At 48.5% G+C, this 14,701-nt stretch overlaps 1 protein-coding gene across 1 annotated transcript in view; it reads left to right on the forward strand.

Moving 5' to 3' along the window:
* The first annotated feature begins 369 nt into the window (after nucleotides 1-369).
* The window catches only part of Gsn (gelsolin), a 55,024-nt gene continuing 40,692 nt past the window's right edge, over nucleotides 370-14,701 (forward strand). The window contains exons 1-2 of the mRNA XM_041674970.1: nucleotides 370-434; nucleotides 14,294-14,380. The gene's annotated coding sequence lies outside the window, so the exon portion shown is untranslated. The remainder of the gene's footprint in view (nucleotides 435-14,293; nucleotides 14,381-14,701) is intronic.

Raw genomic sequence — 14,701 nt, forward strand, 5'->3', positions numbered from 1 at the left:
GCTTGCTCACCTTGCCTCTCTTCAAGTGACCGAGGAGGGTGGACATAGAGGTGAAGAAGAGCGGTCCATTCCGCCACGCCTAGATCCGCAGTGCTGCAGGCACCGGACCTCACCACGACACCGCCCCGCGGGTGCTTTGGGGGTGTCTCACCCCGAGTGCAGGTGGCTGCCCACGCATGGCTTGAACAGTGACCGAATGAGGAGTCCACGCAGCGGAGCCTTCACTGCTGAGCAATACCTTCCCGCTTCAGGGCCCAAAACTGTTAGAAAGTTCCTCTTTGTACGCGCCTGACATCTTCATGACTGTTTCTGAAGTTATTTAGCTCTTTTCTTTCCCGCCTTGCAGTGTTGCGGTCTCTTCTGTCCTGGAGAAGAAACTTCTGGCAGACCGTCGAAGCCTTTTTGAGTGATTAGAAGCCTCCATCACTTTTCAGGTCTGCCTCCCCCAGCTTTATTATAGCAACTTCCCCATGGTTCAGCACTTGCCAGGCCTGCGGGGGAAGCCCCAGGTCTGAGAGCTGGGGTTGGGCAAGCAGGAGATCCGACTGTAGATCCTCAGCCCAGACACACACTCTTTTATTCCATTCCATTCTCACAGTCTCAGTAGAACAGAGAGGAATCTTTTAACGGATCCAGGAGTTCCTCCTGGCGTTGCTGGGGATAGAAGCCTTCGCAGAAGGGGCAGCCTCTGGGCCTGGGCCCAGTTCCAGCCTACTCTTCCTGACTCCTTTTGTGGGACCTTGGACTCGTAGGTGTTCTGTGAAATGCCACCCTGCCCCTTACAGTTATGGGTGCCTGTTAGTATTCCTTGGGAGACTTTAAAGGGAAGAGGAAGACGGATGGGACTGGGCTTCCAGCTTCTTTGAAACTGTTTTCCTTTCTTGGGCCTCCCTATTTATAAATGCCAGGGAAATCATAAACAGCTGAGGGAGCCTGGTTTGGCACATGAAATTACCCAGCAGCAAAGGTTTCCTTGTGAACCACGGGAGGAATTTACTCCAGAATTTTTTCTAGTCTTTTTTATTAGGAACTCACAAGAGCCGTGGGAAGCAGGCAGGCTTGTCTGTCAGTCTGTCAGTCTGTTTCCTCCCCCCCTAACCTGATGCCGCATTCTCTGCTTTGTGTTCTGGGACCTGACCACAGAGGGGCCCAGGAGCCCCAAGGAGGAGAGCACCCTCTATACTTCCTATCTTGACATATCTAGACCTAGTAAGAGGGGGTGACTAATTCTGTCTGGGTGAGCCAGGCCTAGATGAGTAATAGTTTGCCAGAAGAGGGATCAGGGCAAGAGCTGTTCCATGGCACGGGGGCAGCTTGTGCAAAGGCACTGAGGTTTTCTGAGCGTTCTACATGGCTGGACTTCACAGGCAGTAGCATGCTGAAAAAGGCTTGTGACCCATGCAGTGACCGTGAACTCAGGGACCAACTGCTGAGGAGGAAGTGCTGTGTCAGAGGCTGGGGGCCCTGAGGAGGCCATCTCAAGGTCAGCAGGCAGGTCCAAATCAGAGCAGTGCCTGCTGGGATGGCCAACAGCAGGTCCTGGAAACGTAGGTAAATTTTATCTGAAGATAGATGGGATACAGCTACTTACTTTTATCTCAGTGTTGCTGGTTTTCTTTAAAAAATGGCTTTAAAAGAAATAGACTAGCGCTTTAGGTTCAAACTGAGGGACAGTCATGTAGGCTCTTTTGTTTTGATTGCCCTCCTCTTTCCCTCGAGGTAGACAGTGGTCTGTGCACTGACCTAGACTGTCACAGCAAGCACTGTGCTTGGGAGGGGGCACTCCCTGTCTCCTAGTGCTCTGGGCACAGCGGTCCCTCCTCCTGACTCATGTGGGCTTTTGGCTTCTAGATGACCTGTGTTTAGACATAAAGATATTATCATTCTGGCCTGGAGCGCTTTGCTCAAACACTGATCTTTGGCTTTCTTCAAGGAAACTCCTCTGGTCTGCGCCCACAACTTTGGAATATTTGCTGACCAGAAATGATAGGTTAGAGGGAGAGAGATGTAAGAGAAATTACAAGTACTAGCTTAGGCCTGGGGCTGCATTCTCCTTTCTTTTTATATGTCTGTGTATGTAAGTGGAGACCCAAATAGTCACACAGAAACTAATTAATCACAACACTGTTCGACCTGTGACTCAACCATATTTCTAGCTAGCTCTTCTTACATCTTGAATTAACCCATTTCTATTAATCTGTATGTCACCACAAGGCTGTAGCTTACTGGGTAAGGTTCTGACTGGCGTCTTTCTCCTTTGGCAGCTACATGGCGTCTCTTTGACTCTCCTTACTTTCTCTCTATATCTCTGTTCAGATTTCCCACTTGGTTTTACACTGCTAAACTATTGACTGAAACAGCTTTATTCAGCAACCAATAAAGCAATACATTATATTGACAGAAGGACATTCCACATCATCTCCCCTTTCCTGTCTAATTATAAAGAAAGACTTTAACTTTAACATAGGAAAATTACATATACAAAACAATTATCAAGCAAGAATTATAGTTATAATATTTTGTATGAGTCTAAAGTTTTGTATCTAATTTATCTTTTATCATAACTAAGGAAAACTATAACTCTCTGTCTTTAACTCCACCAAAGACCCCAGAAGGATATAATATTACCTAAATAAACAGAAGTATGCTGTAAACAACTTCCAAAGTTCTTTTGTAACATTGGGGCATCCATCTTCAACCTATAGGTCCATGGTATCCAGCAGACTTTTCCATGAAGCAGGAAATTTGAAGATCTGTTCTGCCTTGTAATGGCAAAGATTATCAGTTGCTTTCTTCTGTGTCCCGCAGAATGTCTGGCAGTTTATTCTGTGAAGCAGGAACCCTGAAGGACCATCCCATCTTTTGTAAAGTTTAACAGTCATTTTTCTGGGTGTCCTGCATGCCCAGTTCATACAACATACCATTAAACAGTCTAGGCAGGAGCAGTTTCTTGCCCAAATGGCTAGCCTTGTCATACTGAAGGCAAATTCCATAATGAGTTTCTTCTGAAACAATTGGTGCTACCCAGAAGCAGACATGCCTCACTGTTGAGAAAAGTTTAAGTTTTTAAAACATTTTAAATGCCATATTCTCTAGGTTTTTGAAGTGTTGAAGATTATCTATCTAGCTGAAATAACATGAAATACATGTGCTGGAGTGTACATGTGGTGTGTGGGGGTGAGCACTCTGGGGTGTACATGTGATGTGTGTGTGTATGTGTGGGTGAGCACTCTGGGGTGTACATGTGGTGTGTGTGGGGGGGGTGAGCATGCTGGGGTGTACATGTGATGGTGTGTATGTGTGATGTGTGTGTGGGGGGGTGAGCTTGCTAGGGTGCCTATGTGGTGTGTGTTTGTGTGGGTGAGCATGCTGGGTGCACATGTAGTGTATGTGTGGGTGAGCTTGCTGGGGTGAACATGTGATGGTGTGTGGAGGGGGTGAGCATGCTGGGGTGAACGTGTGATGGTGTGTATGTGTGATGTGCGTGTGTGGGGGTGAGCCTCAGTCTTCCCTTCTACCTTTACCTGGGGTCTGGGGGCCAAACTCAGGTCATCAGGCATTTGTAGGAGTCCTCGCTCTGCTCAGCCACCTCACCAGCCCCTCCACTGTTTTTTTGAGTCTCAGTGAACCTGGAGCTCAACAATTCAGCCAGCCTGACCAGCCTCCGGGACCCACCTGTCCTTGTTCGCTCCACGCTCCACACTGGAGGTCCAGGTGTGCTGCTGTGCACCTGACATTTGCATGGTGCTGGGGACTTGGTATGCACAGCCCAGGGAAGACTGGAGGGGCCCAGGGTTATTTATCAACACATGTGTTCTTTATCATCAACGTCCCCAGGGTGCGGATCAGTCTCCCATCTATTTTAGGAAATTAAGGCTCCTGGACGCAGGCAAGGTCCTTTGTTAGCTGGGCGCCCGGCCAGAACTGGTCCTTTCTCTACTATTTGTCAAAGTCGTAGACATTCCCAAAGGCTGGGAAAAGTGAGTCCCCCCTGGTACCTCCTAAGCAAATGTGAGCTGAAGCAGAGAAAAGTGGGTCCCAGGAGTTATGCTATGCGTGGCGGTGGTGGGAGGGCGGGCGATGTTTAGGCAGCTGAGGGATGTTAAGTAAAAATATCTCCTCCCTTTCGGCTGAATGAGCGTGTGTCATATTACAGCCTGGTGCGGTTTGTGAAGTCGGAGGCCACAGGCCGGCTCAGTTCCTGCTGCTGCCCGCTTCCCCTCCCCCTCCTCTTGAGCTGTGTCCCTTTGCTCCTGCTCTGCCTGGGACCACATGGGCAATTGCAGGGTAGGGGAGAGAAAAATCAGTGGGTGTGGTGGGTGAGGCGAGGCGGCTGAGGGCCAGGGCTGGGGTCCGGTCTATGCCCCTGACAGAATGAAGAGTGGGATTTGGCTCTTGCACCCCTTTTTAATGGACTCTAGTGACCATCGCACACCATGGGGCGGGGAGCAGTGTGGGGCTTGTCTAGCGTGGGTGGCTCTGAGTCAGAGTGCTTTGTGCTCAGCCTACTGACACGGAACCTTCGTGCCAAGAAGTGACAGGTGAGCCCGATGCAGTCAGATGCAGAAGTTCTGCGGTCCTACTTGAATTTGGACAGAGTCTACTAGAATTTGAGCAGAACCAATAGCCCCGTTTTGCAGACAGGAAGCTGAGAGTGGGGTTTCACTCCCAGACAGTATTCCTTGATTTCCAATTCACCTTCAGCTCTTATTGTTTTGTTTACTATTCAAATAGTCTTAGGAAGGAAGAAATGTGGACTCTATTTTACAGATAAACAAACTGAGGCCTTCCTTGGGGAAGTGAAGCTGCTTACCCTCTTTACAGTAACCCCGATGTTTCCTTATGTTACCCACTTTGCAGATGAGGAAACCGAGGCCCAGAACACCGAGTCTCCTTGTCCTAGGTCCTTTCCCAGCTCTGTGCTCTGTAGTTAGTGCTGCTCATTGTTAGCTCTGCACAGTGCCTTGGCGCCTCCTGCACTCAGTGCTTGATTTAGGGAAGGGGAAATGGGTCTCACTATACAGGCCTGGCTGGCCTAGAGTTTGCTCTGTAGACCAGGCTGGCTTCAGACTCACAGAGATCTGCCTGCCTCTGCCTCCCAAGTCCTGGGACTAAGAGTGTGCACCCTTGTCTGGTCTGTTTTCTGTTTGGTTATTTGGTTTTCCTGGTTATAATGTCTCCCTGAAACCGGCTTTCCAAGAGGAATCCAGAAAGGGTTTGAGCCATGGAACCTGGTAGGGAACTCTGACGAGGGGCCAAGCCCATGGGGGTGGATTCCTTCACTGTACTCCATTGACTAAGCAAATGGTGTCTTGTTACTTTCCAACCTCAAGGGCTTTGTCATTTGGGCCAAGTACTTAGCAAATGCAGGACATATATTCATGCCTCTCAGCCCCCAGGGTGGGGCCCTGGTGTCCCTGCTCAGAGGCTGTGGCTGGGCCGGACTCGGGTGAGTGCTCCGTAAATACTAGTTAAATCTGGGGAGTGGCCTGGTGGCATTTCTGCTTGTCTCCTCAGTGGACTTTCCTTCCTCGTGGTGACAGGAGCTTGTGATAGAAAATTTGGAAAATAGAAGTTTTTAAAGATTTAAAAACAACAACAACAACAAAGAATTATCCTTAGCTGGCACCTAAGTGAGCACTACTAATTTTTGGGTCTGTTTTCTTCTTGGCATTTTCTTTTTTAGAAAAGATTTATTTTATGGTTTCTGTGTGCATGCAAGTATATCGGTGTGTGGGTGCATTTTAGTGTAAGTGCTTGCAGAGGCCAGAGGCGGCTGATCTGGAGTTGGGGTGACAGACCTGGAGCTCCCTGGTGTGGGGGCTGTGAACTGAACTCAGATCTCTGGACGAGCCCAGCTCTCCGGCCTCCACTTCCTGGCATTTTAAACACCACACAATGGTCATACTGTATGTACAATTTTCTGTTCTTTTAGAGTTTTTCTCAATATTACAACAAATATTTTCTCATGAAGGATTCTTTAAACATAACATAAAACTGTTCTCAGGTTTTCTGTGGTTTTGTTTTGTTTTTTGAGACAGGGTTTCTCTGTGTAACAGCCCTAGCTGTCCTGGAACTAGCTCTGTAGACCAGGTTGGCCTTGAACTCACAGAGATCTGCCTGCCTCTGCCTCCTGAGTGCTGGCATTAGCACTGCTCAACTTCTATATAAACTCTTACTCTCGTGGACCAGAAGATTAAAATGATAGACTAATCTGCGGTTAGTTTTTTCACTCTTGGGGGCCTGCCACCCAGCTCTCAAATAAATAAACGGAGACATTCCTACTTATGAATGCCTGGCCTCAGCTTGTTTCTAAGCAGTTTTTCTAGCTTAAATCGTCCTGTTTCTCTTTAACTACGTTTCACCTCTGGGCTTTTTGCCTGTCTTTATTCCATATATCTTTCTTTCCTTCTTACTCCATGGCTGGCTGTGTGGCTGGCCCCTGACATCCTCCTTCTCCTTCTCTCCTCCCTTTTCTTCAGATTTCTCCTATTTATTCTCTCTGCCTGCCAACCCCATGTATTTCTCTTTCCTGCCTCGCTATTGGCCATCTAGCGCTTTATTAGACCAGTCAGGTGTTTTAGGCAGGCACAGTAACACAGTTTTACAGAGTTAAACAAATACAACATAAAAGAATGCAACACATCTTTACATCATTAAACAAACATTCCACAGTATAAACAAATGTAACACACTTTAAACTAATATTCCATAACAATAGTATAATTAATTTTATTTATTTTTAAGTTTTTCTTTTTCCTTTTCTTTCTTGGTGTTGGACATTAGACCCAGGACCTCATACATGCTAGACAACCTCTTTGCTGTACTCCCAACCCTATCTTTTGTAAATTAAAAAAGTGAGGTATGCTAGATTTTCATCACTATTATTCCACTCCCCGTGGGCAGGTAGGTACCTTCACTTAACAATCATCTAAGCTCACACATTTAGACTGTTCATAAACAATACCATGCTGAACACCCTGGTGAGTATTTTTTATATGTTCTTTAAAAAATTTATTTACATTTATTTATTTATTTGTGTGTGTGTATGTGTGTGTGTGTGCATGTGCGCATACATGCCAAGGCAAGGGTCACAAGACAACTTTGTGAAGTCTGTTCTCTCCACAATGGGGGCATCAGGCTTGACAGCAATTGCTTAGACCCACTGAGCCACCTCTTCCCGTGTTCTTTCTTTATTATTACAAGTGGAGTTCCTGGCTCAGTTCTGAGACATTTGATAGCGTTTGCTTTTCCCACTTGTTATCCAGAAGGGTCGCAGTGGTCATGAGTGGTCCTGTGTTTCTACCATCACTGGTGGGGAAACCGCATCCTTGAAGGAGCACTGCGACTGGCTACCAGGAGTCCAGTTGTCCTGCAGACTTCAGCAGATCTTTCTGCACAGTCCAGTATCAGAAAGGGTCGAGCTGAGACTTTCAGTGGCAGAGCAGAGGGACCGTGGTTCTCTTTCCAGTTTCTGCTTTGCACTTGCGGTCTGACCCCGATTGGATTGCCTCTCTGCAGAGGTTACTTGGTTCTCTTTGTGCTCGTGGTGCAGACCTTGAGTGGACCACCTCTGTGCCTTGGTTTCTTCAAGGGTAAAGTTAAGATTTCAAGGCTAGCTACTCACATTTTTGTTAGTTTGTTAAGACAGGGATTCCTATAGCAGCCTAGGCTGGCCTTGAACTCACTATGTAGCTAGGATGGCCCTGCAGTCCTACCTCCATTACAAGTGCCATGATTACATCTTGTACCACCTTGCCCAGCTGTGCATGCTAGTCTAGCCTTCTACTGTCTGTAGGGTTCTGCAGTGCACCGCCTTGCCCAGCTGTGTATGCTAGGCCAGCCCTCTGCCAGCTTCAGGGTTCTGCAATGCACCTACGTGGTGCTTCCCCAGTGCAGATCGTTCAGACTCTCAGAATTGCTGTTTTCTCATCTGATCCAAGCACCCTGGAGCAGGAGCAGAAGGGTGAGGGCCATATGATCTTTGTATGGTCGCATGTTATTGCTTCTTGAGCTTCAGGCCAGGAGGTGGAAGCCAGTTGAGCTATGTTAGAGTGGGATTTTCATGGGCTAGCCTAGGCCCTGTCCCCTTTGCACTTTACCGGACTGTTTGTCTACCAAGCAAGAGGACACTTGGTTCTAGAACACACCTTTAGAAGCTGGGAATGGCCAGCCTGGCTCTTTAGATGGTCTTTTAAAAGCTTGTAGAGTTCGTGCTTGCATAAAATTCCATTTTCATGACCGTGAATGTTTTAGATGCGGCAAGGCTGTGTTCAGGAGCTTTTTAGAAATGTGGAATTTGAGACTCTGCCCTTAGGGTGGCCATATTTAGCAACTAAGGAAACAGGATGCTAGTTAAATTAGAATTTCAGATAAAGAATGAGTAATTACTTAGTATTACTTTCCTCCCTGCAATATTTAGGGCATACTTATAAAGAAAAATCAATGCATATCTGCAGCTCAAATGTAAATGGACATGCAGGGTTTTTCCGGTAACCCTTCCTCCCTGGCTCCACTGCATCCGTTCTGCACTCCTGCAGGAGCCTTGTGGGACGCTTGTACAGTTTCAAGTGTGGAAAGCATGATGTGCTAGAGGCCTTCCCATCGGAGCCCAAGCTGAATCTTTTTGTAATGACTGCATGTGTCATGACTGCATGTCTAAATTAGAACATAGTATTTATTGGGGGTCTGATAATTCCCACATTGTATACGTCTGAATTTTTTGTATTGTGTTTTCACATTACAGAGAACTATAGGACTTACTATCCTGCCATTAGGCCCACCTGTGTGTCCAAAAGGTCCCCCACATTACAAGGAAAATATATAGAGAAATAGAAAATTAATTTATCCGTGGTTCTGTCCAAAACTGAGGTGGGTGGGACTCAGTCCATCTCTGCCTGGCTCATAGCAGAGAGGCAACATGCACAGGGGAAAGAAAGCCAGGAAATACACATGCTAGCAGAGTTTCTCTTGGCATCGGGGCTCTTGTGGGTGGGCTGTCTTCCCTGCCCACGTGGAATTTCCCTAGAAGAAAGCCAGTTCCTAGGCCTCTGTTCCACCACATTGTTAGCAGATGAGGGGAAAGCTCCTGGCTTTAGGAGAGGCCCTGGCAACTCTGGAGGCTCAGTTTCCCCACCTCCATAAACATCTCTGCCAGTGCCCTTGCCAAGCTACCCTCAGCCTCCACACTTGGGGTGGTAGCACCACGCTTGGGGTGGGAGCATCACATTTGGCATGGGAGTACCGACCTTTGTGTGCCCAACCCTGATACTGTCTGTACTGACCCCGAAGAAGGTGGCACTCTTCACTGCCTTCTCACCTGACAGATTTCCCCATCTGAACGGTAGAGAGGGTCTGAGGAACTGCCAATTCCACCTCTTCACTGTGTTCCCACAAGCACTCACCTAGCCCCGAGTGCCATCACTTGTGTAGTTTAAAAGCGCACATCTGAATCAACCCCAGGCCTGGGAAGATCAGGGAACTTGGCCATGGACATCTGGGGTACTGACTTGGGTGAGTCATTTGCCTGCCTGTTTGACCTGGTTCTCTAACTTGGCTCCCACTCCTCTGTGCACGGGAGTGCTGCCTTCTCCTCACCTCCCACCTGACCAGGGCCAGATCTCAAGGTCAAGTGAAGACCTGGTCTGTCCGCTTTGCCTCCTGGAGCGGGGTGCAGCTCTGAGGACAGGGAGGTGACTCTGTGACACTAGGGAAATGCTTTTAGACTTCTTTTAATAATTTTGAAAGTAGATAGACATGATGTTCTGAAGAATCTCCTAGACTTACCATGTCCACAATCACCCAGGAATTGATTCTTTAGGGCTGGGTTGGGGCCTGGAATCTGCATGAGCACCCAGTTCATGTTGTTGCTGCCGGTCCAAGGGTCACATTGAACTGGAAGATTCTAAATCGAGGACTGGGTGGGGTGCTTATCTAGCGTGCATAGCCCTGAGTTACAGCCCCAGCGTGCTACAGTTAATGCAGTGGTGCACACCTGTATGCAGTGGTGTGATGTTGCACACCTGTATGAAGTGGGTATGATGTTGTACACCTGTATGAAGTGGTGTGATGTTGCACACCTGTATGAAGTGGGTATGATGTTATACACCTGTATGCAGTGGTGTGATGTTGTACACCTGTATGAAGTGGGTATGATGTTGTACACCTGTACGAAGTGGTGTGATGTTGTACACCTGTATGCAGTGGTGTGATGTTGTACACCTGGATGAAGTGGGTATGATGTTGCACACCTGTACAAAGTGGTGTGATGTTGTACACCTGTACAAAGTGGTGTGATGTTGTACACCTGTATGCAGTGGTGTGATGTTGTACACCTGTATGCAGTGGTGTGATGTTGCACACCTGTATGCAGTGGTGTGATGTTGCACACCTGTATGCAGTGGTGTGATGTTGCACACCTGTATGCAGTGGTGTGATGTTGTACACCTGCATGCAGTGGTGTGATGTTGCACACCTGTATGAAGTGGTGTGATGTTGTACACCTGTATGAAGTGGGTATGATGTTGTACACCTGTATGAAGTGGGTATGATGTTGTACACCTGTATGAAGTGGGTATGATGTTGTACACCTGTATGAAGTGGGTATGATGTTGTACACCTGTATGAAGTGGGTATGATGTTGCACACCTGTATGAAGTGGTGTGATGTTGTACACCTGTATGCAGTGAGTATGATGTTGTACACCTGTACGAAGTGGTGTGATGTTGTACACCTGTACAAAGTGGTGTGATGTTGTACACCTGTACAAAGTGGTGTGATGTTGCACACCTGTATGCAGTGGTGTGATGTTGCACACCTGTATGCAGTGGTGTGATGTTGCACACCTGTATGCAGTGGTGTGATGTTGTACACCTGTATGCAGTGGTGTGATGTTGCACACCCGTATGAAGTGGTGTGATGTTGTACACCTGCATGCAGTGGTGTGATGTTGCACACCTGTATGAAGTGGTGTGATGTTGTACACCTGCATGCAGTGGTGTGATGTTGCACACCTGTATGAAGTGGGTATGATGTTGTACACCTGTATGAAGTGGGTATGATGTTGCACACCTGTATGAAGTGGGTATGATGTTGTACACCTGTATGAAGTGGGTATGATGTTGTACACCTGTACGAAGTGGTGTGATGTTGTACACCTGTATGAAATGGGTATGATGTTGTACACCTGTATGAGGTGGGTATGATGTTGTACACCTGTATGCAGTGGTGTGATGTTGCACACCTGTATGAAGTGGGTATGATGTTGTACACCTGTACAAAGTGGTGTGATGTTGCACACTTGTATAAAGTGGGCAGAAAGATAAAAATTTCAAGATCACATTTGCTGTGTATTGAATTCAAAGCCAGCCTGTGATAAATGAGACCCTGTTTCAGAAAAATAGTTGATTTAGAATGGATATTTCAAAATTAAGCCTATTGATAAGGCTACATAGCCAGTTTAGATTCAGATACTTTTTTCTTTTCTTCGAGTTGCTCGTAGAACCCAGAGCCTTGTGCTTGTTGAGCAAGCCTTCTCCCAACCCAGATAGCTCACCCTGGAGATTCCTTCTGTCCATCCTGCCTCCCTCTTCTGTTCAAACTCTGGGTCAGACTTTATTCCACTGTTTCTAGAATGCGAGCGGTTGTTGAAATAGTTTCCTGCTAAGTCATGAAGAGGTGGAGAAATAGGGCCCTTCAACAGGAGAGAATGACTCAGTGGGAAGCCATCTGAAGGCCTGCAATGTGGCTTTGATAAACATCTCCACCAGAGGGTTTTACATTTAAGATGATAAACATCATTCTCAATTTGTGGCTTGCCATGGCTCAGATCATGTACCCTGTAGCTCTGTATACAAGAGACAGCAGTGGCTTGTCGTGGCCCAGATCACCTACCAGGTGGCCCCGTATACAAGAGACAGCAGTGGCTTGCCGTGGCCCAGATCATGTACCCTGTAGCCCCGTATACAAGAGACAGCAGTGGTTTGCCGTGGCCCAGATCATGTACCCTGTAGCCCTGTATACAAGAGACAGCAGTGGTTTACCGTGGCTCAGATCATGTACCCTGTAGCCCTCTGCAGAAATGTGCTGTAAGCCTGAGCAACCAAAGTTTCGGGTCTTTCTCCAAGTAAGCAGGAAGCGTACACTTATTTATAGCTTGATACTGAGTAAAAGCTGGACCCAAGAGCAGCAGTCTGCCTAGACATCTTAGCTGTGTGACCTGACCCCTGGAGCCTTACTTCACCTCTCTGAGCCTGAGGTCTTGCTTGGCAAGATGAGTGGCATGGTACCTGCCTGGCACCTGCCTGGCAGATTTCCTATATTGCCTGTCGAGTCTAATGCCTGGTAGGTGTACCGAAAGTGACAACTTGGCCATTTGAATCCTTGTGGTGTGACTGTCCATCTAGTCCAAAAGTCCTACTGATGACTCGGGAGGGGTCTTATAAATTTATTTATTTATTATGTATACAATATTCTGTCTGTGTGTATGTCTGCAAGCCAGAAGAGGGCACCAGACCCCATTACAGATGGTTGTGAGCCACCATGTGGTTGCTGGGAATTGAACTCAAGACCTTTGGAAGAGCAGGCAATGCTCTTAACCTCTGAGGGTCTTATATAGGGTGAGAACAGCCACTGCTGCAGCCTGCACCTTCCACAGGCAGAATGCTCCGGATGAGGTCCCCTGGTGGCCTGCACACTGTCAGTGAGCTCCCTGCCAGAGGCTAGCTTTTCCTTGGTGGACAGCCTGATTCTGGGAAGCTGCCTCCTCTCCCTGAGCTCTGAGGCAGTACAGGCAGATGTGCAGGCAGACTCAGAACCAGCTGCCTGGAGCTATGGTGGGGGCTGCAACAGAAACCCTCCATTTCTTGCTCCTTTGGGAGCACGTGGGTGGAGACCGAGCTAGTAGCACTAGTGGCTTGCAGATCTTGTTTTCCAGTTGCTTCTGCCCTTCCAGAAGGGAAACCCGCTAACTTCGGTCTTAGCTGGGGTCTTTGTAAACCCAGTGAAGCGTGAAGGCTGGAGTCCATCTCAGGAAGCGTGCAATGCTTTTCTTGCCCATAGATGGCAGCATCCGTACTGTGAGCAAGTTCTGTGGGCGTGTGCCTGTGAGCGCATGTGTCACACATACGTGCAAGCATATCCTTTGGGGAATCTGGAGCTGCAGCGGGCAGGGTCTGGAGTAGCACGAGCAGATCTTAGTCTGCTGGGAGAGACGATACAGACACAGACTGCTGCTATTTAGTGTGGCAGAGAACCTAGGAGCTGAGGGTTGAAGGACACAGGGTACAAAACTTGCCCAGAGGATGCAGGGGCGGAACACACTCTATGTTTCAGGCGTATGGCAGGCAGCAGATGAGAGAGCTGTGGTTCAAGCGGCTGGCCATGACAGACCACAGAGAATAGACACCGAAAGTCAGCAAAGGATCCTATACTTTGTCTGGGGCTGTGTGGAGCCACAGCAGGTCTGAGCGACCCAGTGATGTGGTCTGGGTCTGCTCTGAGGAGGTTTGCACTGGGAGAGAGTCAGAGACCAGAGAGTCAGTGGCCAGCTGAGAGGGGGCGGTGGGGATGGAGAGTGGCGTGTGTTCCCCTGTAGTCAGAGGCTGAACTGAATCGGAAGTCAACGTGAGCTGGAGGTCGTGGGAGTGATGCCTGGACCTCTGTGTGGATGGGAGACGGGAGATGTGGCTGGGGGTACCCATAGATGCATTGAAAGCATGAGGAAAGGGGTGCACTTAAGAACATATACAGCCCCCCAAGTGAGCAGATGAGACTGGTTTGGAGTTAATGGAGTGTGCATAGCTGTCTGTCCTTTTTCAAAACAAACCCCATGTGCTTTGACGTGCCTCTAGGAATTGGGATTTTCTGCAAGATATTTGAGAAAGGCCTATAGAGGTGCCATTTAACTTTAGTATCCCAGACCTTGAGAAACATGTTACCTCTGGCCCCTCTGCCTGTGGCTCCATGCCCACTGCTGTGTTATCTACTGACATGCAGAACCCATCAGCCATATCTGGGTCGTATACTCTGGTTAGGAAGGGGCTTGTATCAGGAGCCTTGGGGCTCTTCTAATGGGCACTGGAGGTGGCATTTGCTGGGTCATGTACTGCGCCACAGCCTCAGAGTGAAGCAGTTACTCCAAGGAGCTCATAGCTTGGCATCCTGAGGTCCACCCTTGACCAGCTCAACCCTCCAGCATCAGGTGTGGGCAGCACTGGCTGGAGATCTGCAGGTAGGTGGGATTTACCCGTGTGACCTCAGACACTGACACCGAGATTCCTGGGCCCTTTTCCAGGTTCCACCAACACTCCTCTCCCAGGGCCCGGCAGCTCACAGCGTCTCCTCCCGGAGTGGCTGTCTTCTCCTTGCACGGCTCTGAAAGGTAGGTAGAACAACACAGAACCGCTGTCCACCCAGTGTCCCGGGAGTCTAGATGATTCCGGAATGGAAGCAGCTGAACAGCTTTTGTGGACAACACTATTCATCACCCCATCTGCTCCTCACCAAGGGGAAGGCAGCTGAGGGCAGAGGTGAGGCGGGCTGAGCGCCCATGCCTGCTCCCGCCCTGGCTGTGCTTCTTGCTTGCTGTGTTCTCAAGCCTTCTGGGAGCTCTATAGTGGGAGGAGAGGTGGGAACCCTCCCTGCAGGTTGTGGAGAGGTGGACAAAGTTGGGTGTGGCCACCAAGTCCCCGCTTGTTGACTT

This window comes from Microtus oregoni, unplaced genomic scaffold, assembly GCF_018167655.1.
Source record: "Microtus oregoni isolate MIOR12 unplaced genomic scaffold, Mior012 000025F_ref0000491, whole genome shotgun sequence".
Taxonomy (NCBI): Eukaryota; Metazoa; Chordata; class Mammalia; order Rodentia; family Cricetidae; genus Microtus; species Microtus oregoni.